General features: G+C 39.9%; 1 pseudogene; it reads right to left on the bottom strand.

Moving 5' to 3' along the window:
• Window positions 1–9,915: 9,915 nt before the first annotated feature.
• LOC124527147 (SREBP regulating gene protein-like) lies at window positions 9,916–20,697 on the bottom strand (annotated as a pseudogene).
• Window positions 20,698–26,566: the final 5,869 nt, after the last annotated feature.

Below are 26,566 nucleotides of genomic sequence, written 5' to 3'. Positions count from 1 at the left end.
GTCTAAGATGGACGTGAAGCCTGCCCTTTGGGGCTTCAAGATGAGACCTAAAGGATGAGGTGGTGCCCACCAGCCAAGGCAGGTGGGGATAGAGTTCCAGGCAGTGGGAACAGCAAGGACAGGACCTGAGGGCAGGATACTCAGCAGGTTTGGGCAAACGAAAGGCAACTTGGGTGGTCGGATAGTGGGGGGCAAGAGGATAGCAAGCAGCAGATGACTCTCTGGGAGTGTTTTGCTTGATCTTCCCAAAGCACTGGACCTATTGAACCTTGAAATTGTATCCCCCTTGATTTCCACGTTGCCTCTACCACTTGATTTTCTCCCTTCTTATACAAGGTTGAATAGTGTTCCCCAAATTCATATCTACTCAGAATATGACCTTATTTAGAAATAGGGTCTTTGCTGATGTAATTAGGCAAATGATTACATGGATTACATGGATTACATGGATTAGAGTGGGCCCTAAATCCAAGGATAGGTGTTCTTATAAGAGGCCCATGTGAAGACGCATAGAGAGATGAAGGCCACGTTATTACAGAGCCAAGATTGGAGTGATGCAGCACAAGCCAAGGACCGCCAAGAATTGCCACCACCACCACTGCTGGCATATAGGCATGGAACAGTCTCCCTCAGAACCTCCAAGGAACCAAACCTGCTGGCACCTGAATTCAGACCTCTAGTTTCCCAAACTGTGAGACAGTAAGTTTCTGTTGTTTTAAACCACCTGGTTTGTGGTAATTTGTTATGGCAGCCCTAGGAAACTAACATACATCTCTTTGACTGTACATTCTCAGTCCTTTTCCTGGTTTCTCCTTCCCGTTCATACCCTTGGTGTGATCCAAGGCTTCTATCCTTGTTGATACTCCTTACATCCTGTCCTTGGCACCTATTGGCAAACAGCCTTACTCTCCACCCAAGGCAAACAGGAAAGAAGTCTGGGAGTTAGCCAATAGGGTTCCTCTATTTCAGCTTCCACATTCAGTTAGTCACCAAGTCCCATGAATACTGCACTCTTTTTAAAAATTATTTTTCAAGAAGAATGGGTGGGTAATACTTGCATGTGATTTTAAAAGATATAACATGAATAGATAAATACACAGACCAATGGAACAGACTAGACATTCCAAAATAGATCCAAACACATATAGAAATTTATTAAAGATAAAGATAGTCACTAGAAAAAAATATTTACTTAAAAAACTGGTGTAGGGGGGGGCACCTGGGTGGCTCAGTCAGTTAAATGTCTGACTTTGGCTCAGGTCATAAACTCATGCTTTGTGGGTTCAAGCCCCACAGAGGGATCTGTGCTGACAGCTTAGAGCCTGGAGCCTGCTTCGGATTCTTGTCTCCCTCTCTCTCTGCTCCTCCCCACTCGTGCTCTGTCTCTCCCTCTATCTCAAAAATAAATATTAAAAAAAAAATTTTTAATGGTGTAGGGACAACTGGATAGCCATTTCAAAAAAAGATAAAATTAAATCTTTTGTATTTTTTTAAATTTTATTTTTTATTTTTTAAAACTTACATCCAAATTAGTTAGCATATAGTGAAACAATGATTTTAGGAGTAGATTCCTTAATGCCCCTTACCCATTTAGCCATCCCCCCTCCCACAACCCCTCCAACAACCCTCAGTTTGTGCTCCATATTTATGAGTCTCTTTTGTCCCCCTCCCTGTTTTTATATTATTTTTGTTTCCCTTCCCTTATATTCATCTGTTTTGTCTCTTAAAGTCCTCATATGAGTAAAGTCATATGATATTTGTCTTTCTCTGACTAATTTTACTTAGCATAATACCCTCCAGTTCCATCCACGTAGTTGCAAATGACAAGATTTCATTCTTTTTGATTGCCGAGTAATACTCCATTGTATATATATACCACTTCTTCGTTATCCATTCATCCATCAATGGACATTTCGGCTCTTTCCATATTTTGGCTATTGTTGATAGTGCTGCTATAAACATGGGGGTGCATGTGCCCCTTCGAAACAGTACACCTGTATCCCATGGATAAATGCCCGGTCATGCAATTGCTGGGTCATAGGGTAGTTCTATTTTTAATTTTTTGAGGAAACTCCATACTGTTTTCCAGAGTGGCTGCACCAGTTTGCATTCCCACCAGGAGGGCAAAAGAGATCCTCTTTCTCTGCATCCTCGCCAACATCTGTTGTCCCCTGCATTGTTAATGTTAGCCATTCTGACAGGTGTGAGGTGGTATCTCATTGTGGTGTTGATTTGTATTTCCCTGATGATGAGTGACGTGGAGCATTTTTTCATGTGTCAGTTGGCCATCTGGATGTCTTCCTTGGAGAAGTGTCTATTCATGTCTTTTGTCCATTTCTTCACTGGATTATTTGTTTTTTGGCTGTTGAGTTTGAGAAGTTCTTTATAGATTTTGGATACTAATCCTTTATCTGATATGTCATTTGCAAATATCTTCTCCCATTCTGTCGGTTGTCTTCTAGTTATGCTGATTGTTTCCTTCACTGTGCAGAAGCTTTTTATTTTGATGAGGTCCTAATAGTTCATTTTTGCTTTTGTTTCCCTTGCCTCTGGAGACGTGTTGAGTAAGAAGTTGCTGTGGCTAAGATCAAAGAGGTTTTTGCTTGCTTTCTCCTCAAGGATTTTGATGGGTTCCTGTCTTACATATAGGTCTTTCATCCATTTTGAGTTTCTTTTTGAGTTATTATTTTCTTTCAAGAAAGTGGTCCAGGTTCATTCTTCTGCATGTCACTGTCCAGTTTTCCCAGTCCCACTTGCTGAAGAGACTGTCTTTATTCCATTGGATACTCTTTCCTGCTTTGTCAAAGATTAATTGGCCATACGTTTGTAGGTCCATTTCTGGGTTCTCTATTCTGTTCCATTGATCTGAGTGTCTGTTCTTGTGCCAGTACCATACTGTCTTGATGATTACAACTTTGTAGTATAGCTTGAAGTCTGGGATTGTGATGCCTCCTGCTTTGGTTTTCTTTTTAAAGACTGCTTTGGCTATTCAGGGTCTTTTCTCATTCCATACAAATTTAAGGATTGTTTGTTCTAGCTCTGTGAAGAATGCTGGTGTTATTTTGATAGGGATTGCATTGAATATGTAGATTGCTTTGGGTAGTATTGACATTTTAACAATATTTGTTCTTCCTACTCAGGAGCATGGAATCTTTTTCCATTTTTTTGTGTCTTCTTCAATTTCTTTCATAAGCTTTCTATAGTTATTCAGTGTATAGATTTTCCATCTCTTTGGTTAGATTTATTCTGAGGTATTTTATGGGTTTTTTTTTGTGCAACTGTAAATGTGATCAATTCCTTGATTTCTCTTTCTGTCACTTCATTGTTGGTGGAATCTTTTGGGTTTTCCATGTAGAGTATCATGTCATCTGCGAAGAGTGAAAGTTTGACCTCCTCCTGGCCAATTTGGATGCCTTTTATTTCTTTGTGTTGTCTGACTGCAGAGGCTAAGACTTCTAATACTATGTTGAATAACAGTAGTGACAGTGGACATCCCTGTCTTGTTCCTGACCTTTGGGGGAAAGCTCTCAGTTTTTCCCCATTGAGGATGATATTAGCGTTGGGTCATTCATATATGGCTTTTATGATCTCGAGGTATGATGCTTCTATCCCTACTTTCTTAAGGGTTTTTACCAAAAAAGGATGCTGTAAAAACTAAATCTTTATCTCATACCATGGACCAGAATAAATTCCAAATGAATCAGTAATCTAAATGCAAAAAAAAAAAAAAAAAAAGCATGAAAGAAAACATAACCGGGTTTGGAAAGAACTTCTTAAAGCTATAAAACAAGATCCCAAAGCAACAATAGAAAATCTTGATAAATTCAACTACATATATATATATATATATATATATATATATATATTTTTTTTTTTTTGGCAAGGCATACAACATCACAAAGAAAGCCAAAAGGCAAATGACAAATTGGTGGAAAATACTTGCCACTTACATTGGGACTAATTTTTTTAATATATAAAGAGTGCTTAAAAGTAAAAAAGAATGGAATGTAAGACCTGACACAAAAATGGACAAAATCATAAACAGACAATATGAGAAAGGGATATACAGTTGACCCTTTTTTTTTAATGGTTATTTTTGAGAGAGAGAGAGAGAGAGAGAGAGACAGAGTACGAGAGGGGGAGGGGCAGAGAGAGAGGGAGACACAGAATCCAAAGCAGGTTCCAGGCTTCAAGCTGTCAGCACAGAGCTCTCTGCGGGGCTCGAACCCATGAACTGTGAGATTATGACCTGAGTCAAAGTGCCACACTTAACCGACTAAACAACCCAGCCGCCCCATAGTTGACTCTTAAATATGTAAAAAGATGTTGACATTTACTCAGAATAAAAGCAAATTAAAATTATACAGAGATATAATTTCTCACCTACCAGATTGACAACAATTCAAAAACTTGGTAATATACTCTGTTGGTGAGGCTGTGGGGAAATAAACACTGCCATACAATGCCCATGGGACTGCAAAATGATACAGTCCAGGGTGAAGGGAATTGGACAATTCTTAATAATAATTATGTATTTACTCAGGAAAACCACTTCTAGGAAATTACCTTGAAAGGGAACTTTCATAAATATGAAAGAATGTGTGTACAATATTCCTCATTACAATATGACTTGTAATAGTAAGATAGTGGAAACAATCCACATGACCACCAATAAATTAAACTGTGGTATAGCTACAGGAGTACTATGCAGTCATAATTTTAAAAATATGAAATATTTCTATAACCTGATATGGAGTGGTTTCCAGTATGATATTATTAAGTGAAAAAAATGAGGTGTAAAAAACAAGGAAACATAATATAAATATATATGTTTATATATATACATACATATAAATATATATATATTTATTTATGTATGTACACATATATATGTTTTTGCTTATTTTTTGCAAAAAAAAAAGGGAACACAAGAAGGATAAAACCAAGACTAATGAAAATATCTACTTCTGGGGATGGTAGGAACAGAGTGAAGAAAATGGATGAGGGTGGCATTTCTTTCCTTTTTATATTGTTCTGATTTTTGAACCAAGTAAAAGTGGTCCATAAAACAATTCAATAAAATGTAATAAAAAGATTTTTTTAAATCAAAACCTAAAATCAAATATAAAAAGAAACACATGAATCTCTATCAAATTACTATCAAGATTTCTTTGCACTCCCTTTTGTTCTCATCTATCTTAGTAAAGACGTACAGAGGACTGTGTTCAAAGTTGCTTGAATTACCCTGTTCTGTACTTTACACAGTACCATGATTGCCCGTCCTTGGTGTCCTTAATTGTAAAGAAAAAAGGAGATTACAAAACATCTAAACTCTACTTCATAGATTTAAGATGGTATTAACATTAGAATTGAGATTCTCAAGCTATTTTGTATATACAATATTGTAGAATACAGCAAAAAGGTAAATATGTGATTGCAATTAGGAGCCAAGATTTTCAGAGTGGTCATGACCAAGTTTCATTCTTGGTCTTAGAAGATGCCTACTGAAGTTTTTCCAGTGAAGTTCATGATGTCTACAACTTTCTTTTAAATGATTCAGAAATAAAAAACATGTGAGAAACATAGAGCAAAGAGAGCAAAATATGAGCAATTGATGAATCTAGCTGAAGAATAGTGATCTTTGGATAATTCTAATTTTTTCAATTTTTCTAAGTTCAAAATTGCAATAAAAATTTTAGAACAAGCAATATATCTCATTGGCATTTTATAAAACACGTTTTGCTATTAACTCTAATCAGAAATACATCATTTATAGCAATAAAAGTAAGCTAGATTTTTGCTCCATTAAGAATCAGCAGGGGTGCCTGGGTGGCTCAGTCCACTGAGCATCCTACTTCGGCTCAGGTCATGATCTCGCATATGACGAGTTCAAGCCTTGCATCAGGCTCTGTGCTGACAGCTCAGAGCCTGGAGCCTGCTTTGGATTCTGTGTCTCCCTGTCTCTCTGCCCCTCCCCCCACTCATGCTCTGTCTCTCTCTGTCTCAAAAATAAATATAAACATTTAAAAAAATTTAAAGAATCAGCAGTAAAATATCAAGGGCTTAGAAAATCAAAGGTTTATTTCTTGTTCATGCCATCTACCCATCACCCAGTCTGTGCAAGAGGAGAAAGAGAACTGTGGAAGGTCTCCCACAGATAATGAATTGCTTGACTAGAAATGGCACACACAACTCATTAATCACATGACCTAACTCACCCCTATAGGGAGTGAGACATTGGGAAATATCTGATGAGCAGTATAAATGATTATCACCTCGCTCGTTCACTATGTTTCATGCCACAGTAAACATTGATAGATGTGAGAAATTAATACAGTGTAGAGATTAAGAACACAGGTTCTGCAGCCAGATTACCAGTTACTAGCTCAATCACTTGCTAGCTAATCTTGGGCAAGTTACTTAATCTCTTTGTGCCTCATTTTCTTCAGGTGTAAAAATTGGGCCTAATAAGTAACTGAGGAAAGATTAGGTAAGTTAACATAGTTAAAGCATTTAGAACAATAGCTGACATATAACTATCATCAACATTATTATTTTATAGTATGAAACTCAAGATAATGCATTAAAGAAATTTCGCAATGTCCCTCCTCCAAAGCAAACAGTGCAAAGATTTACAGTGAAAAGTGAGTTACTCTCTCACATCTGAGCCTCATCAATCAGTTTTTCTCCCCAGATATGATTGTTACCAGCTGTGGCATTTATTGGCTGGAATTTATTGCCTTCCAGCTCCCATCTCCCCATCATCTCTCTGCTTCTGATAAATGAAGCATCTTTCCTTGCCCCCTGACGGAATGTTAAGCTTTGCCAGTAGAGGACACTGGTGGGACTCTGGAGGAAAGATGGGCTTCTCTTCCTGGTTCTGGTGGGTTTTCTGTTCTTGCACCTGTGGCTGGGAAGGTGTGTGGGAGACCCAGTGATGGTGGGGGCCCCAGCTGCCTTCCCCAGGGCCAGCTCAGCAACGCTCCTGTAAGCTGTTTATTTCCTGGCAGGTTTCCACCACGGCCAGCTAGTGGCCCAGCCAGCTTCTCATCAAGTTCAACAGCACTCTCCGTGGCAGTTTCCCAGAGAATTCCATCAGTAACCCCCAGCAAGTGATTTCTTTCCTACCAGCCGCAGACGACTGGTTCCTCACTGGAGGTATTTCCAGCTTGTCAGCCCTGGATTGTCAACCAGCTCTGACTCAAGACAATCCAGCAAAATACTGCACCATGGCAGGGAAGGGGCTTCTTTTCTTTTCTCCAAGGAGGTCTCTGGGTCCAGCCTTGAGACTTCATCTTCCAAGTTCCTTCCTTTCTTGGGAACTCTTTCTCAGCTCTAAGAGTTCCCTTATTATCATTTAGTAAACTACCTGTAAATAACCACTTTTTCTCCAAGAACAATCTTGTGATTTATTCAGAAGACTGGCTTCCAGATCACTGTGGACAAGACCCAACTTGGCTGGAAGACACAGTCCTTGGCAGAACCACACGGACAGCTCAGATGGCCAAATTTTATTCTCAGAAAGGATCAGAGATGAAAATACTCTGATTTCCCTAACACCTTGTTTCAGTAGCCAGGAGGGTGTAACTCTTGTATTGAAAAGCAAATCGTTTCAAGAAAAAAATTCCACTATAGGGACGTTCTATAATATATGCAATTATGCCATGCAAATTCAACAATAGGCATCCAGCAGAATAGTAAAAACAATAATAACATGATAATAAGAGAAAATACTGGGTAAATGAATGAAAGTGCCAGGCAAGCTTTTACCTGCCATTCTTCTCCCAGGGTGGACCTGGAGGCCATTCTGTAAGCCTCTGCCTCTGAGTGCTTCTGTGCCCCAAGCATGAGTCCAGTGCTTAAATATCTACTGTTTTCATATAATATATCTTCTAAAAGCTGGCCAGCTTCTTCATCTGGTGTTCAACTGAACAAACAATAACCTTCTCCAACACCATAGAAAACCTGGCTGCTCTGGACTAATGGAAAAAACACAACAGTCTCCAATTTAATGTCTCTCAAGGGTTTTCGCAGGTCATTTCTGACCATAGAAATGTGTGTTCCTCTCCAGAGTTCCACGAACTATAGAGCTGCCCTACCACATCAGATAGGACTGCCCTGGAGCCTCAAAGCTGACCAGAATCAGGTTTGGTCCATATTGTCAAGGCAAATATTTTCTGGAAGCCAGGACTAACCCTATGACTGGGTTCAGTAGGGGCCACCATGGAGGTAAGATTAAAGGCAAGTCAATCTTAACCATGCTATACCCCTTTTCTCATTCCCTTGACACTTGCCCCCCTGTAAAAAAAAAAAAATGAAAAGAAAAAGCCCTAGAGAAAACATTTTTAATCTGATTGTGCTACCTGAATGAGATAACTCTTTAATCCTCAGTAGACTAGCAACGATCAGTTTATTCCCTTAGCCAACAGCCCGCTAAAGATTGGGGGTTGGGGATTCACAGATCCGGAAGGCTCAGCATCTTGGGGAACACCGAATCAGTTCTTTCTCTCAGCTTCTTCCCCACTGCATACAAACTTCCATTGCCCACAGAATGATGTCCAGTTTCAAGAATCTTTGTCTGCTGGACCAGGACGAGCTCAGTCCCCCAAGCAGGGTCTGGTTCTCACTCACCTGCAGGTATGCCCAGCACTGAGCACAGTTAATGGCACATAAGCCAAATGGAGCTCATGAATGAATGGCAACTGAGTGAAAATGTAACCCATAGAAAACACAGGCACCATATGTGCAAGTCTTGGTACAGTCTCATGTCAAAGTAAAAAAACAAAAAATTAACTGAAGAGCCCTTTATTATTTTTTTAAGTTTGTTTATATTGAGAGAGAAAGAGACAGCATGAGTGGGGAAGGGGCAGAGAGAGGGGGAGGGAGGGAAAATCCCAAGCAGGCTCTGTGCTGCCAGAGCAGAGCCTGTTGCAGGGCTTGAATCCATGAAACCGTGAGATCATGACCTGAGCCAAAACCAAGAGTCAGATGCTTAACTGACTGAGTCACCCAGGCACCCCAACTGGAGAGCCCTATACATCTTTGCCAAGTTTCTCAAGGAATACCAAAAAACTCTGTTTATAATGTAAAACAAACTTATGAACTTATATCTCACCTCCATGGCAGCTGGCCCCAAATCTCTCTCAAATTACCCCCCATTTTCTTAACTTTCCTCATTCCCTTCCCAAGTCCCTTTCCAAACACAGCTTCCACTCTTTCCTAGAAGTACAGAGTAGCTGCTTAAAAACGCAAGCTCTGGGGCTTACCTTGATGGTTTCAAATTTCTGTCACCATTTAACTGGAACCGGTGCTTGGCATGTGGTAAGTGCTCAATAAATGCAACTGGTTATTTAAATCCTACTGGCTTCTCCAATATCTTTTCTTTCCTTCTTTTTTTTTTTTTTTAACTTGGCCTCTTTTTCCATTAATACAAAAGAAATGTCTATTAGTTTTCCAGGGCTTCCCAAACAAATCGCCACAAACGTGGTGGCTTAAAACAACAGGAATTTATTCTCTTGCATCTCTGGAGGCCAGAAGTCCAAAGTCAAGATGTTGGTAGGGCTGTTCCTCTCCAGAGCTCTAGGGGAGACTCTGTTCTTTGCTTCTTCAAGCTCTCATGGGCTTTCAGCATCCCCCGGTTTGTAGCTGCATCACTCCAACAGCTGCCTCTGTCTCCACATGGCTTTCTCCTGTGTGTATCTCCTCTGCGTGTCCACGGGAGTTTTGTCATTGAGTTTAAGGCCCACCCAGATGATACAAGATGATCTCATTTCAAGAATTCAACCTGCTGTGAAATGACCCAGGGTCCTTCCTCTTGTGGGTAGTGAGTGGGGAAGGACTGGATATACCTGTGATTTAATTTTTTTTCTTTTACCCTTGTCATGATGAAGATATCAAATCAGCAGCCAGCATCAACTACTTGGGAACCTGGGATGAAGCCCTGCATTCAGCCGAACACGATTCAAAGTGATCTTCCAGGGCCATGAAGAGGTTCTGGAACGCCATAGCTGCCCGGTGGAGGAAGCGCTCCAGAAGTTGCCCGCAGGGTTGCGTGCAGGAACACGCAGTACCCGAAAGCACCACAGGAGCCGTTGGGCAAGCAGCCGTCCCAGCGGTACTGCTTTGTGCCAGGCAAGTTGATGTTACAGCAGCCATGCCTTTCTTTCACAAATGTATTCTAGCTCATCTGTGATGAGGTGCTTCCCTTGGATGGAGTCCCGGCACCAGGAAGACTGCTGCTACCCAAGTGAAAACGAACTTTCTACAGAATGGGTGGTCATGGTCTTGAACCTGGAGGAGATTCCAATCTCTCACTGCCCTCTCCTCCTGCCTGAAGGTGCTGGTGAGGAAGTGGAGAGACAGCGCCAGAAGACCAGGGTCAGAACCTACCTCTTCCAGAGGAGCCAGTGCCACACCGGCTGACTATTCAAATTATTAGGTCATTACTGTCTCCTGAATGGACCCTGACAGATAAAACAGCTTCTGGTCATAGTCTTCCAGAGATATTCTATGGCTGTGCTGTGTGTGTGTGTGTGTGTGTGTGTGTGTGTGTGTGTCTGTCTGTGTGTGTCTGTCTGTCTGTGTGTGTCTGTGTGTATGTGTGTGTGACATTTCTTTTGTTGCATAATTAGCAATATTCTGTACAGTGTTTTCTTTTTCTTTTTAAATTTCTTTTAATGTTTATTTTTGAGAGAGAGAGAGAAAAAAAAAGAGAGAGAGAGTGGGGGAGGGGAAGACAGAGGGAGACACAGAATCTGAAGCAGTTTCTAGGCTCTGAGCTGTCAGTACAGAGCGTGACGCTGGACTCGAACTCACCTACTGTGAGATCATGATGAAAACCTAAGTCCTAAGCTTAACCGTCTGAGCCACCCGGTGCCCCAGTTTTCTTTTCTTTCTTTCTTTTTTTATAACTTGCCATCATTGCATATAGGCACACATATATTTGTCTCATGTTTAACAACTACATAGTATTCTGTTGTACAGATATGTCATCATTTGCTTAACCATTTTCCTATTGGAAAATTAGATTATTTCCACTCTTTTCTCCTTACAAATACTACAGTAGTATTTTTTTTTATTAAGAGAGAGGGTGAAAGTAAGCAAGGGCAGAGAGAGAGGGGGCTCACCTGAAGCGGGACTCATGTTCTCCAGAACCCAGGCCTGAGCTCACCCAATAGGGGGCTCATGCTCACAAACCAGGATATCATAACCTGAGTGGAAGTCAGATGTTTAACAACTGAGCCACCCAGGCACCCCCACAGTAGTATTCTTTTTTTTTGGATGATAGGTTTTTTTTTTAATTTATATTTTATTTTTTTAATTTACATCCAAGTTAGCACATAGTGCAACAATGATTTCAGGAGTAGATTCCTTAATGCCCCTTACACATTTATCCCATTCCCCCCCCCCCCACAAGCCCTCCAGTACTCTGTTTGTTCTCCATATTTAAGAGTCTCTTATGTTTTTTCCCCCTCACTGTTTTTATATTATTTTTGCTTCGTTTCCCTTGTGTTCATCTGTTCTGTGTCTTAAAGACCTCATATGAGTGAAGTCATGTGAATTTGTATTTCTCTGACTGACTAATTTCACTTAGCATAATACCCTCTAGTTCCATCCACGTAGTTGTGAATGACAAGGTTTAATTCTTTTTGATTACAGAGTAATACTCCATTGTATATATATATATATATATATATATATATATATATATATATACCACTTCTTCATTATCCATTCATCCATCAATGGACATTTCAGCTCTTTCCATACTTTGGCTATTGCTGATAGTGCTGCTATAAACATTGGGGTGCATGTGCCCCTTCAAAACAGCACACCTGTATCCTGTGGATAAACACCTAGTCATGCAATTGCTGGATCGTAGGGTCACTCTATTTTTAGTTTTTTGAGGAACCTCCATACTGTTTTCCAGAGTGGCTGCACCAGTTTGCATTCCCACCAGCAGGGCAAAAGAGATCCTCTTTCTCTGCATCCTCGCCAACATCTGTTTTTCCCTGTGTTGTTAATGTTAGCCATTCTGACAGGTGTGAGGTGGTATCTCATTGTGGTGTTGATTTGTATTTCCCTGATGATGAGTGATGTGGAGCATTTTTTCATTTGTCAGTTGGCCACCTGGATGTCTCCTTTGGAGAAGTGTCTATTCATGTCTTTTGCCCATTTCTTCACTGGATTATTTGATTTTTGGCTGTTGAGTTTTATAAATTCTTTATAGATTTTGGATACTACCCCTTTATCTGATATGTGGTTTGCAAATATCTTCTCCCATTCTGTCGGTTGCCTTTTAGTTTTGCTGATTGTTTCCTTCACTGTGCAGAAGCTTTTTATTTTGATGAGGTCCTAACAGTTCATTTTTGCTTTTGTTTCTCTTGCCTCTGGAGACATGTTAAGTAAGAAGTTGCTGTGGCCAAGATCAAAGAGATTTTTGCCTTCTTTCTCCTCAAGCATTTTGATGGGTTCCTGTCTTACATTTAGGTCTTTCACCCATTTTGAGTTTATTTTTGTATATGGTGCAAGAAAGTGGTCCAGGTTCATTCTTCTGCATGTCGCTGTCCAGTTTTCCCAGTCCCACTTGCTGAAGAGACTGTCTTTATTCCATTGGATATTCTTTCCTGCTTTGTCAAAGGCTAGTTGGCCATACGTTTGTGGGTCCATGTCTGGGTTCTCTATTCTGTTCCATTGATTTGAGTGTCTGTTCTTGTGCCAGTACCATACTGTCTTGATGATTATAGCTTTGTAGTATAGCTTGAAGTCCGGGACTATGATGACTCCTGCTTTGGTTTTCTTTTTCAAGATTGCTTTGGCTATTTGGGTCTTTTCTGGTTCCATACAAATTTTAGGATTGTTTGTTCTAGCTCTGTGAAGAATGCTGGTGTTATTTTGATAGGGATTGCATTGAATATGTAGATTGCTTTGGGTAGTATTGACATTTTAACAATATTTGTTCTTCCTATTCAGGAGCATGGAATCTTTTTCCATTTTTTTGTGTCTTCTTCAATTTCTTTCATAAGCTTTCTATAGTTATTCAGTGTATAGATTTTCCACCTCTTTGGTTAGATTTATTCCTAGGTATTTTATGGTCTTTTGTGCAACTGTAAATGGGATTGATTCCTTGATTTCTCTTTCTGTTGCTTCATTACTGGTGTATAGGAATGCAACCGATTTCTGTGCATTGATTTTATATACTGCAACTTTGCTGAATTCATGAATCGATTCTAGCAGTTTTTTGGTTGAATCTTTTGGGTTTTCCCTATAGAGTATCATGTCATCTGAGAAGAGTGAAGGCTGACCTCCTCCTGGCCGATTTGGATGCCTTTTATTTCTTTGTGTTGTCTGACTGCAGATGTTAAGACTTCCTATATGTGTTGAATAACAGTGGTGAGAGCGGACATCCCTGTGTTGCTCCTGACCTTAGGGGGAAAGTGCTCAGTTTTTCTCCATTCAGGATGATATTAGCATTGGGTCTTTCATATATGGCTTTTATGATCTCGAGGTATGATCCTTCTATCCCTACTATCTTGAGGATTTTTATCAAGAAAGGATGTTGTATTTCGTTAAATGCTTTCTCTGCATCTATTGAGAGGATCATCTGGTTCTTGTCTTGTCTTTTATTGATGTGATGAATCACATTGATTGTTTTTGTGGATATTGAACCAGCCCTGCATCCCAGGTATAAATCCCACTTAGTCGTGGTGATTAATTTTTTTAATGTATTGTTGGAGCCGGTTGGCCAATATCTTTTTGAGGATTTTTGCATCCATGTTCATAAGGGAAATTGGTCTATAGTTGTCTGTTTTAGTGGGGTCTTTGTCTGGTTTTGGAATCAAAGTAATGCTGGCTTCATAGAAAGAGTTTGGAAATTTTCCTTTCATTTCTATTTTTTGGAACAGCTTTAAGAGAATAGGTGTTAACTCTTCCTTAAATGTTTGGTAGAATTCCCCTGGAAAGCCATCTGGCCCTGGACTCTGTTTTTTGATTACTAATTCAATTTCTTTCCTGGTTATGGGTCTATTCAAATTTTCTATTTCTTCCTGTTTCAGTTTTGGTAGTGCATATGTTTCTATGAATTTTTCCATTTCTTCCAGATTGCCCATTTTATTGGTGTATAATTGCTCATAATATTCTCTTCTTATTGTTTTTATTTCTGCTGTGTTGGTTGTGATTTCTCCTCTTTCATTCTTGATTTTATTTATTTGGGTCCTTTCCTTTTTCTTTTTGATCAAACTGGGTAGGGGTTTATCAATTTTGTTAATTCCTTCAAAGTACCAGCTTCTGGTTTCATTGATCTGTTCTACTGGTTTTTTTGGCTTCAATAGCATTGATTTCTGTTCTAATCTTTATTATTTCCTGACTTCTGCTGTTTTTGGGTTTTATTTGCTGTTCCTTTCTCAGCTTTTTATGGTGTAAAGTTACCTTGTGTATGTGAGACCTTTCTTCCTTGGTTAGGAAGGCCTGGATTGCTATATACTTCCCTCTTATGGCTGCCTTTTTTGTGTCCTATAGGTTTTGGGCTGTGGTGTTATCATTTTCATTGGTTTCCATGCACTTTCAATTTCCTCTTTAACTTCTTGGTTAGCCCATTCATTCTTTAGTAGGATGTTCTTTAGTCTCCAAGTATTTGTTATTTTTTCAATTTTTTTCCTGTGGTTGATTTTGAGTTTCATAGTGTTGTGGTCTGAAAATATGCATGGTATGATCTTGATCTTTTCATACTTTCTGAGGACTGATCACATCCCAGCATGTGATCTATTCTGGAGAATGTTCCATGTGCACTGGAGGAGAATGTATATTCCGCTGCTTTAGGACGAAATGTTCTGAATATATCTGTTCAGTCCATCTGGTCCAGTGTGTCATTCAAAGCCATTGTTTCCTTGTTGATTTTCTGTTTAGATGGTCTGTTCGATGTTGTACATGAGATGTTGAAGTCCCCTACTATTATGGTATTATTATTAATGAGTTTCTTCATGTTTGTGATTAATTGATGTATATATTTGGGTGTGCCACATTTGGAGCATAAATGTTTACAACTGTTAGGTCTTCTTGGTGGATAGACCCCTTAACTATGATATAATGCCCTTCCTCATCTCTTGTTACAGTCTTTATTTTAAAGTCTAGATTGTCTGATAAAAGTATGGCTACTCCAGCTTTCTTTTGTCGACCATTAGCATGATAGATGGTTCTCCATCCCGTTACTTTCAATCTGAAGGTGTCTTTAAGTCTCAACTGGGTCTCTTGTAAACAGCATATAGATGGATCTTGTTTTCTTATCCATTCTGTTACCCTATGTCTTTTGACTGGAGCATTTAGATCATTGACATTTAGAGTGAGTACTGAAGATATGAGTTTATTGCCATTATGTTTCTTGTAGAGTTGGAGTTTCTGGTGGTGTTCTCTGGTCCTTTCTAGTCTTTGTTGCTTTTGTTATTTATTTATGTATGTATTTAATTTATTTGTTTAGTTTTTTCTCCCCTCAGAGAGTCCCCCTTAATATTTCTTGCAGGGCTGGTTTAGTGGTCATGAACTCCTTTAATTTTTGTTTGCTGGGAAACTTCTAATCTCTCCTTCTATTTGGAATGACATCCTTGCTGGAGAAAGAATTCTTGGCTGCATATTTTTCCAATTCAGCCCATTGAATATATCCTGCCACTCCTTTTTGACCTGCCAAGTTTCTGTGGATAGGTCTTCTGCAAACCTGATCTGTCTTCCCATGTAGATTAAGGACTTTTTTCCCTTTGCTGCTTTCATGATTCTTTCCTTGTCTGAGTCTTTTGTAAATTTGACTATGATATGCCTTGCTGATGGTCTATTTTTGTTGAATCTTATGGGAGTCCTCTGTGCTTCCTGGATTTTGATGTCTATGTCTGTCCCCAGGTTAGGAAAGTTTTCTGCTATGATTTGCTCACATAACCCTTCTACTCCTTTTTCTCTCTTTTCATCTTTTTGGGACCCTTATGATTCTGATGTTGTTCCTTTTTAGTCAGTCATTGATTTCTCTAATTCTTAAATCATGGCCATTTGCCTTAGTCTCCCTCTTTTTTTCTGCTTCATCATTCTCCATTGTTCTCCACATAGCTGATTCTCTGCTCTGCCTCATACATCTTTGTCACCGTGGCATCCTTTCTAGATTGAAGCTTGGTTATAGCGTTTTTTGTTTCATCCTGACTAGATTTTACCTCTTTTATATATGCAGAAAAGAGTTTTAATCAATTTTTGACTCCAGCTAGTATTCATATTATCACAATTCTAAATTCTGGTTCAGACATCTTGCTTGTAACTGTGTTGGTTAAGTCCCTGGCTTTCCTTTCTTCCTGCTCTATCTTTTGGGGTGAATTCCTTCGTGTTGTCTTCTTGAAGGGAGAAAAGGAATTGATAAGGTAAAAAAAATTAAAATTAAAATATTAGAAACAACACACACACACACAAGTGAAATAAATGATGCTAGATCCTAGGTATGTTTTAGTCTGGGTGTTGAAAGGGGCTTGATAGATTAAAGAAAAAAGGGGAAAGAAAAAAAAGGAAATCACTTGAAAATTTGAAAAAATACATACACTGGAATAGAATAAAATGAAATGATGGAAGTAAAATAGAGGTTGAACAAATTTACACAAAAGTAAAAATATAGTAGGAAAAAATTTAAAGAAAAATATTTAATAAAATTTGAAAATAATAATAAATTTTTTCTGTTTCTGTATTTAAGAATAAAAAAGGAAATTGAAAGGATGGATCAGCGAACAGACTGAAATACTATTGAAATTACTTTGTTTTCCCCTAGAAGTCAAACTATGAAGCCATTTATAGTCCGGAGACTAAGCAGCTGGAAGGATTTGTGTTCCTGAAGAGCGAGGTCGGCCCAGTTGGGCGGGGCTTAGTGTAACAGCTCTACTCTCCACTAGATGGCTCTGCTTAGCTTACTGAGGTGGATTGTTGCGGTGGCGCTTGTAGGTGTGTGTGCGCATGCACAGGAGTGGTAAATATGGCGTCACCCAGCCTCTAGTATCAGAATTCTGTTCTCTTGGATCAGCAATTGCGCACCCGTCCTTTGTTTCAGCTTTCCTCCACTCCTCGCTTTTACACTTTCCGTGACCAAGCCCCAGGTAGTACCTCTATCCCGAGTTTTGTCTCAGATGCGGCTGTTTTCCCCGGCCTCTTACTTCTGAGGGACTGTGGCTTTGACCTGTTCCGCCCCTCTGCGGAGGGTCTCACCGAGCAATGGCCGGGTGCCGGCCGCACCCAGGAACGTTCACAGGACCATGCTGCTTGCCGGTGACCAGAGACTGTGTCTGGGTGCCAGCCCACCTCAGAAAAAGTTCACGCGATTGTGTGGCAGCCACATTTCAGGGATTATGGCAAATCACAACACACATCTGGCAGCAGGCTTCGCCCCCAACGACCTTGTCCCAGCACCAGCAAATGTGGTTGTTCTCCCGGGTCCACTGGGACCTTTGCCTGTGGCGGTCTACACAGCCTCTACCAGATGTCCTCCCAGCAGGGGAACCGCCTCTCCCCATGTGGCCTGAAGACCCTGGACTTCACTCTGCTCCCGGGGATTTGCCCTTCTCACCAGAGCACCACCAGGTATTGAGCTGCAGAGTTTCAGACTCTGCGCTCCCCTGTTTTTAGAGTCTTAATGGAATTTAAACCCTCTCCTTTCTCCTTTCTCCCTTTTTAGTTTAGTCTCTGTGGCTGTTTCCAATTTTCCACTTTCTCTCCAGCTGCTTTTGGGGGGGGGGTGCTTTTCCCGTACTCTCCCTCCCACCCCGGTCTCCGTCCTCTCTCTGCAAGCAAAAACCACTTTCTGCCCTCCGCAGCTTCTCTCTGCCCCAGTTCACCTTTCCGTGCTGCGTTCCTGCTGAGTTCTGTGGTTCAGGTTGTGCAGATTGTTGTGTTAATCTTCGGATCAGTTTTCTAGGTGTGCAGGATGGTTTAGTGTTGGTCTGGCTATATTTCATGGATGTGAGAGGCAAAAAAAACTTCCATGCTGTTCTGCTCTCTTGGCTCCTCCCCCCACCCCCAGTAGTATTCTTATTTGCGAGGTCCATATGCCCACGTGCAAGCATATCTTATCTGGAAAATCATTTCCTGGAAAAGATTCTACCTTCTTAAATTCTCTCCAAACTATCTCCATGCTGACTTCTTCCACCATATCACAGGTATTTTTCATTAAAAAAAATAATAATATATATATTTAGTGTTTTTTATTAATTAGAATTAAGAAAGCATTTTGCATGTAAAATCCATGAAAAACATAATCCAGGGAAAATTATCATCAGATATTTGAGACAGGAATGCCTACACACACACACACACACACACACACACTTTTTCCCAGAATTTAAGTTTCTTCTTGAGAATCCATTATGCACTTTCTAAAGTTAATAACATTTTCCTCATACTTGCATCAAACTGACTGCTAAAATAATAACATAAAACAGATGAAAATATTTTAGTACATTCTGAATTCCACCTATATATAACTTGATTGATCATTTTATTCTTGTAGCAGTTAACTGGCTGTATTAGGTGCTGTCTCTGACATTTACACTTCTTGTATTAGTGTATCTGTTTTCTTGATCACCAAAATATCTTTCACTTTTCCTTTTCCTATTCTTTATCCATTCAATCTTCATGTCCTATTTTTCTTTTTTATTTACCTTTTTAAAAAATATTTATTTTTGAGAGAGAGAGAAACTGAGCAGGGGAGGGGCATAGAGAGAGAGAGAGAGAGGGACAGAGGATCTGAGGTGGGCTCTGTACTTATAGCAGACAGCCCAATTTGGGACTCAAACTCACAAATCATGAGACCATGACCTGGGCCGAAGTTGGACACTTAACTGAGTCACCCAGGTGCCCCATTATTTTCCTTTTTTTGAATTGAGGTATACTGAGATATAATTTCTATCCAGTGAAATTCACACTATTAGGTGCACAGTTTTGATAAATATATGTAGCTCTGTAACCACCACCATGATAAAAATACTATATAAAATATTTTCCCATACCCAGAAAGTTCCATGTGCCCCTTTGTAGGCAACTCCTTCCCATACCCTAGCACCTGGAAACTATTGGTCTGATTTCTGTATCAATGGCTTTGACTTTACCAGAATGTCCTATCCATGAATCATACAGTGTGTAGTTTGACTTCTTTCACTTAGCATAAGGCTTTTGAAATTCATCCGTGTTGTAGTATCGGTTTATTCCTTTTTATTGCACGGTGTTTTGTTTATGAATGTACACTTTACCAGTTTACTAGTCAATACTCCCAAGTTTGGTGATTATGACTAATGTTGCTCTAAACATTCCTGTCAGAGCATTTGTGTGGACTCCTGTTTTAGTTTTCTTGAGTAAATACCTAGTAGGAAAATGACTGGGTTGAATCATAAGTATATATTTAATTTTGTAAGAAATCGCCAAACCCTTTTCCAAAGTGGCTTGCTTGGCATCCTCCCCAACATTTGGCCTTTTTTATTTCTGATGGAATTACTGCACTTGTCTCTGCAATGATCTCTTAGTTCTATGCCTTCCAAACTCTGATCCGTCCCTCAAATGAGCCTCTAAAATGCTCTCCACTCTTAAGTGGCCTGACTTCCTGGAGATAAAGTCCAAACTTTTCAGCCTGACACACACAAGGGTCTTCAAGCGCTGAGGTCCTTCCTCACCCACCCTCCCTGCCACATTCATTTCCACTCAGGCAGCTGGACACTGGCTCCAAGTTGCAGAGTTGGCTCCTCTTTCCTAACTCGGTGCTTCTGGGTAGCCTAATGCAGCTGTTTGGGCAGAGCATTTATTTGCTATTTTGAATTCCCAGCATGAATACACTCCATGAATTTTGGGTAAATTTATCCAACTGAGTGTGTCTACCAGGTACTTTTTTTTTCCAACTATTTTTTATGAAAATTTTCAAAAACTCGAGAAAGTTGAAAAACTAGTACAATGAACATCCAGATTCAGTTCAACAGTTGTTCACATTCTGTTATGTTTGATCCCTTTATCTATCTACCATGCATTCATTTTTCCTCCCCCTGCCCTCCTCTCTCCTCCCCTTCTGATTTCCCTCCCCCTCCCCTCCCCGCTCCCCTCCTCCCCCTCCCTCCTTCTTCTTCTTCTTCTTCTGCTTCTGCTTCTGCTTCTGCTTCTGCTTCTGCTTCTCCTCCTCCTCTTTCTCCTTTTCCTCCTCTTCCTACTTTTGCTAAACCGTTTCAGGTTTCAGATGTTTGCTAAACCATTAGCAAAATACACTTCAAGGGTATGTATCTCCTAAAAATTAGAGCAACCTCATTTGTAACTACACCATTACTTTACCCAAAATAAATTTAAAACCCCTTCTAATACTGTCTAATACTCTCTGTATTCAGAGTTTTGTAATTATCCTCAAGATATATTTCACCTCATTTTCCAAGCCAAGCTCCAATCAAGCATCATACAATGCATTTATCTACCAGTGAATGTTTAACTTTGATTGAGTCTCATTTTGCCCAACTACCCGTTTCTTAACCTTGGTGACTCAATTCTTTCCCTGCCCTTTTAAGAAATCTCCCATGAACCCCCAGTTCCATTCAAGTTCCCTTTGCCTTGCTGTACTTGCATGAAGCCTATGCTTAAATCTACTGGAGATTTGACATTTTGTATCACAAACCTTTTGTTGAACTTTTCTATTTCCCCAGTCAGACTCTGAGCAGAGTGCATGTTGAGGGCAAAAAAATGGGTGTTCTTTGCCTTCCTGCTAGATGACAATTGCTCAATACACATTTAAAGACTAAACGATGGAATACAGTTCTTTAATCCCTCCCTGTGAAGAGCTGCAATAAATAAATGGACACTGAGGCCTGGGGCCAGGAAGAAGAGGGAAAAGGGCAGGTAAGATAAAGGTTTTAGAGGTCATTCCAAATATAGAATACTGCTTGGAGAGCTTTGAATATGAATTGTATACTTCTTCCCCTCTCTCAGTAGGTGAAACGCTAGGTGTTTACCTTTAACTAGAGATAAACATAGAGTCTACCAGTCCCATAAATACTTTTGGCCAGATAATTCTCGAGAAAGAATTATAAACACAAAAATCAAGGCTACTGCAAGCCAGTGGTCCATTTCTGTTTACACAGCTGTTCTGCTGCTTTTAATGTATTTTTAAGGAAACATCCACTCCCAGTGGGTCCCTAGATTGGGCCATGACTAACACTTTATGCCCCTGGTCACTGAAGAAAATCACAATTCATCCACTTTGAACTTTAGGGATGAAGTTTCTCCCTGAATATTAGCCTTTTCAGCAGTTAAATTTTCATCTTTGTGGCAAACTTTTTTCAGTCAACTTGTTTGAGATATTTCCTTCTTCTCCACTTCCCATCATCTGTAGGATTACTTTCAGGATCCCACGTTAACTTTGATTCCAAAGTGACTCAGAAGCTGCACACCAAGACTATTTTAGGTGGAGTGTTTCCTCCTGAGTCACCTTGTCCCCTGGTAGCAAGCATCCTGCGGATTTCCTCAGCTCTGCGTGGAGAACAGGAAGCCAACGCCAGAAGCAGCCAATAAGCACAGCAGCCAGAGACTCTTCCTGGTTCCTGGAGGACCAGCAAGAAAATCCTGATTTAGTAAGAATTCCTTGGCAAGAAAATTGGGAGTTTACTGGAGACAAATGGCTTCAGGAATATTTTTTTTTTTTTTATGAGTACACATTTTTTTCAGGAGGCAGGTTATAAAAGAGTGTTCTTAGAAATGAACTTAAGTACATTTTTTTTTTTTTTAGTTGTCCAGGGAGACTTCATTAGATGTTTGTATTAATGGGATAACCAAAATAAGGACATTACTCAACTCCCCCTTTGACAATTTTTAAAATGTTTATTTATTTACTTTGAGAGAGCAGAGCGTGTGCGGGAGTGGGGGAGGGGCAGAGAGACAGGGAGAGAGAGAATCCCAAGCAGGCTCCGCACTGTCAACACAGAGCCCTACATGGTCACTTAACTGACAGAGCCACCCGGGCGCCCCTCCCTTTTAAATAATTTTATCAAGTTTTCCAGCCTGTCATATTCTCTTCATTCACTTCTGTCACTTTTACTGAACAATCTTCCAGATGACAATTAGCCCTGTACTTCCTCAAGTCTTCATAACTACCTGTGACATAAAAACATCACTGGAGACATCTTTCTGGGCTTGACTAAGACTGGGGACTATTAGTCATGCCCTTCCATGTTAGTGTTGCCCTTCCATGACCCTGTCTCCACAGCAGACATCAATAATAGATCTAACTAACCTATCTGGCCTGTGTATCTCTCTAACTGAAACCAGCGTGTCTTTAAAATAATATTGTAGGCAGCCACTACCAATGAATCAGAATATCCAAATTCAAAACCCATTTGCAATGAAGAGGGGATTGATGCACAGAAGTGTATCAGGCAAGGGTAGGTGAAGAGTCCAAAGAATATAAAAGTCTTGGACTTAACGTCTAATAGTTGAGCAAGTTTAAATTTTTTTTCTTAGATCCATTTTTTTTCACATGCAAAATGAGACTAATAATGCCTTTGCCTTAGTGCCATTGAGCTCATTTTTTGTTTTAATGTATGTCAGAGCTTCTAACACCGTTTCTAGCTCAAAAAAGAGATATTCATTAGATACCAATTCATCATTATTTTGAGGGACACCCTGTTTAGGGGTGACCATTCAGCTCAGACACTAAAATTTACTGGAAGCAATAGCATTGAAACAAGATAGAAATTGGTCAACGATTTCTATCCTCTGTAAACTTAAAAAAAAAGGTATTCCTAGTTACTCCTCTTCAAAGTGAAAAATATGAACAATAAAAACCTTTACAAAATCTCAACTAAACCTTCTTTTTTCCAATCCTCTTGCCTCCCACCCTGCCTCACCACTCACTCCCATGGCCACACCTTGTGTTAATCTGCTGGGGCTGTTATAACAAAATACCACAGACTAGTGGGTTTAAGCGACAGAAATTTATTTTCTCACAGTAATGGAAGACAGAAGTCCCAAATCAAGATGTTGATAGGTTTGCTTTCTCCTGAGACCTCTCTCCTTGGCTTACAGATGGCTGCCTTCTTTTGTCCGATGAAGGTCTTTTCTCTGTGCACCTGGGTATCTCTTTGTGTGTTCAAATTTCCTCCTTTTATAAGGACACACGTCAGATTGGATTAGGGCCCATCCTACCAACCTTGTTTTAACTTAATTACCACTTTAAAGGCCCTATCTCCCAAATATAGTCACAATCTGAGGTTATAAGATTTAGTGCTTCAACATATGAATTTTGAGGGGACACAATTCAGTCTATAATACACTGTTAGACTTTATCTTCATCAATTTTGGAAACATCTTAATCTCAAATTCCAGTATCCCACTTCTCAATCACTAAATTCTATCTTTCTACCACTTTCTCTTTCTGCTACCCCAAACCAGTAATTCTTCAGCCACACTGGGACACAATCTCCAAATCCAACCTTTTTTATTTGAACTGTTCTTCACATTCTCTTATGTCCTTACTTGCCTTCTTTCTTGCACTAAGTTCCACAGTCCATCAATGTAATCACTCTCTTACATACATTCTTGAGTCCTTTGCCCCTCTCTCCTCATGGTACTTGTCTATCAGAGTACCAATCCTGGTGATTCCAGCTTTCTTTCTACTCTCCCCGCACCTCTGGAGCTAAAAACTTCACTAGAAAAAACACTCAGTTATGTTGCCTAGTCTCACCATAAATTCATGACCTCATTGGGCCCTCCCTGCCTGCTGGTGATCCTGCCACATTGCTGTAGACTATTCACCATCCTAGGCAACTGTTTCATACCTTTTTCTCTCTCTCCAAACCTTTAATACTCTCTCCCACTCTCATTCTTGGCTGATAAACCTGCTTCCTGTTTCACTGAGAAAACAAAAGCAATCAGAAATTCCCACTGCTTTCAATCCCATCTGTTCAGTCTTCCCTTCTGTGAGTAGGACTGAAGTGTCCAGGCTGTTAAGACCAGCTCCTCTATCCATGTGTATGCTCCCACCCCTTCCTTCTCATTTACTCGAGGACACGTTCCAACAATTCTCTCCTTTCTCTCTTGCATCATCAAACCCTACCTCCCCTCCCCCACTCTCAACAAGAACATGCCCATCAACGTACGGACATGCTATAATTTTTCCCATTAAAATTTTCCCTTGACTTCCACTTTACCTCCAGCTATTGCCTCATTTTTCTGCTCTCCTTGGAGTAAAACTCCAAAAGAGCTCCCTTTGCCTCTCTTTCCAATTCCTCTCTTTCCATTCTCTCATGAACCCATTCCAGTTACACTCCCATGTCTATTGTACCACCAGAGTTTCTCTTATCAAGGTCATTGGTGACCTCCACGTTGTTAAATCCAATAGCCAACTCTCAGTCCTCCCATATTACTTGCTCTATAGGCAGCATTTGACTCACTTGATTACTGTTTCCTAAGCTAGAAACTCAACTTCTAGGATAAGCTTCTGGTTTTTCTTCTAACTCACTGGCCACTTCCCAGTCTCCTTTGCTGGCTCCCTGTCATTCCCTCAAACTGAAGTCACTGGACTACCCAGGACTCAGTCCTTGGGCCTCTTTTCTGTCTACACTTATTCTTGTACTGTTTTATGGCTTTAAATACCATTCAAATGCTGACAACTGTCATATACTCCATCCCACATCTCTCCCCTAAACTTCATATTTGTATATTTACTGCCTAATTGACATCTCCACTTGGATTTTAATAGGTATCTCAGCACTTGGAATGTCTGAAACTTACCACCTCATCTTCCCCCTCCCAAACCTGCTCAACCTGTTGTTTTGTTCATTTCAGTTAATGACAATTTCATTTTTCCAGTTGCTTGGGCCTTGAACCACGTAGTCCTCTTTTTTTTTTTTTAATTTTTTAAAATGTTTTTTATTTATTTTTGAGAGAGAGAGAGAGAGAGCGAGCGAGTGGGGGAGGGGCAGAGAGAGAGAGGAAGACACATAATCCAAAGCAGGCTCCAGGTTCTGAGTTGTCAGCACAGAGCCCAACGCAGGGCTTGAACTTGTGAACCACCAGGTCATGACCTGAGTTGAAGTCAGATGCTTAACTGAATGAGCCACCCAGGCACCCCCCCCCATATAGTCATCTTTGATGCCTCTTTTTCTCTTATACTCAATCCAGTCTGTCACCAAATACTGTTGATTCTGTCTTAAAAACATGCAGGGGCACCTGGCTGGCTCAGTCAGTAGAGCATGCGACTCTTGATCTCAGGGTAATGAGTTTGAACTCCACATTGGGTGTAGAGGTTACTTAAAATAAAATCCTTAAAAAAATACATACAGAATCCAACCTTTTCTTACCATCTCTGCTACTTCTGTCATGGTCTAAGCCACTATTGTCTCTTACCTGGATTATTGACATGACTTCAGAACTCATCTCCTTTCTTTCAGCTGGATCCTTTACAACCTATTCACAACACAGCAGCCCTGGTGAGCCTTTTAATATAGCAAGTCATTTTCCTACTCAAAACTAATCTCAGATGTTACTACTTTTCCCCTCTTGCACTTGGCTCCAGCCACAGTGATCTCTTTGCCAGAATTAACTTCTACCTCGGGGTTTTTGCACACTTGCCATTCTCTCTGCCTAGAATGCTTTCCCCCAATTTCCCTGTATGTCTCACACTCTCTGCTTCCTTCAAATCTTTACTCAGATGTCACCTTCCCAGTAAAGTCTTTCCTGACCACTCTGTTTGAAATGATATCCCCAACCCCATTCTCTGGCACTCCTACTTGTCCTTTTCTTGATTTATTTTAGCCACACTTATCATTACCTGACAAGCTGTATTTTTTTTTTTTTTTTATTGTTAGTCTTCCCACAGTAGAACATAAGCTCTACAAGGACAAGGATTTTGGACTGTTGTGCTCACGGATCCATCTCTCCCCACCTCTTAGAACAGTGCCTAGCACATAGGAGGTGCTCAATAAATATTCAGCCAGAACTGTTGCTTTCCCCATCATCTTAAGAGTTCGAGTTAATATGACTTTAGTTTGCTTCTATGTCCCTGGGGAAAAAAAAAGATTTAATGACCAGACTTTGTGATACACTTTGCTGGAAAACACTGTACAAAACAGAATACAACAAAACAAAACAAAACAAAATCACATTTACCAGGGGGTACCAAGTAATCTCTTTGGAACCCATCATAGAATAAGACTGTTAGTTTCTAGGTTTGTTTTATTTGAATCCAAAAGTGGTTCAAATATCTCAGTTTTTGAAAATAAGCACTGTTTAAATATAATATAATTTAAACTTATTTATATAAAAATAAGTTTTTATTCTCTTGAGTTAAAAGTATATATATTGCTAGAATATTAATACTCTCTGGAGGACACCAGAAAATTACTGTAAACACTCTGGGATCAAGATTTTAAGAGCTCATGATACAGATATTATTTGGGTACCAAGAGAAGATAAATAAACAGACTTTACTTCTGATCTCTGTACTATTTTGACAATTAAGTCCCTCTAACTTCCCTCCTTCTTCTTCTTCTTCTTCTTCTTCTTCTTCTTCTTCTTCTTCTTCTTCTTCTTCTTTTAATGT

The sequence above is a fragment of the Lynx rufus genome, unplaced genomic scaffold (assembly GCF_022079265.1).
Source record: "Lynx rufus isolate CCGP_SWC_20201006 ecotype Redwood Valley unplaced genomic scaffold, mLynRuf1.p SCAF_5, whole genome shotgun sequence".
Lineage (NCBI taxonomy): Eukaryota > Metazoa > Chordata > Mammalia > Carnivora > Felidae > Lynx > Lynx rufus.
This window is presented reverse-complemented; position numbering and strand designations above follow the sequence as displayed.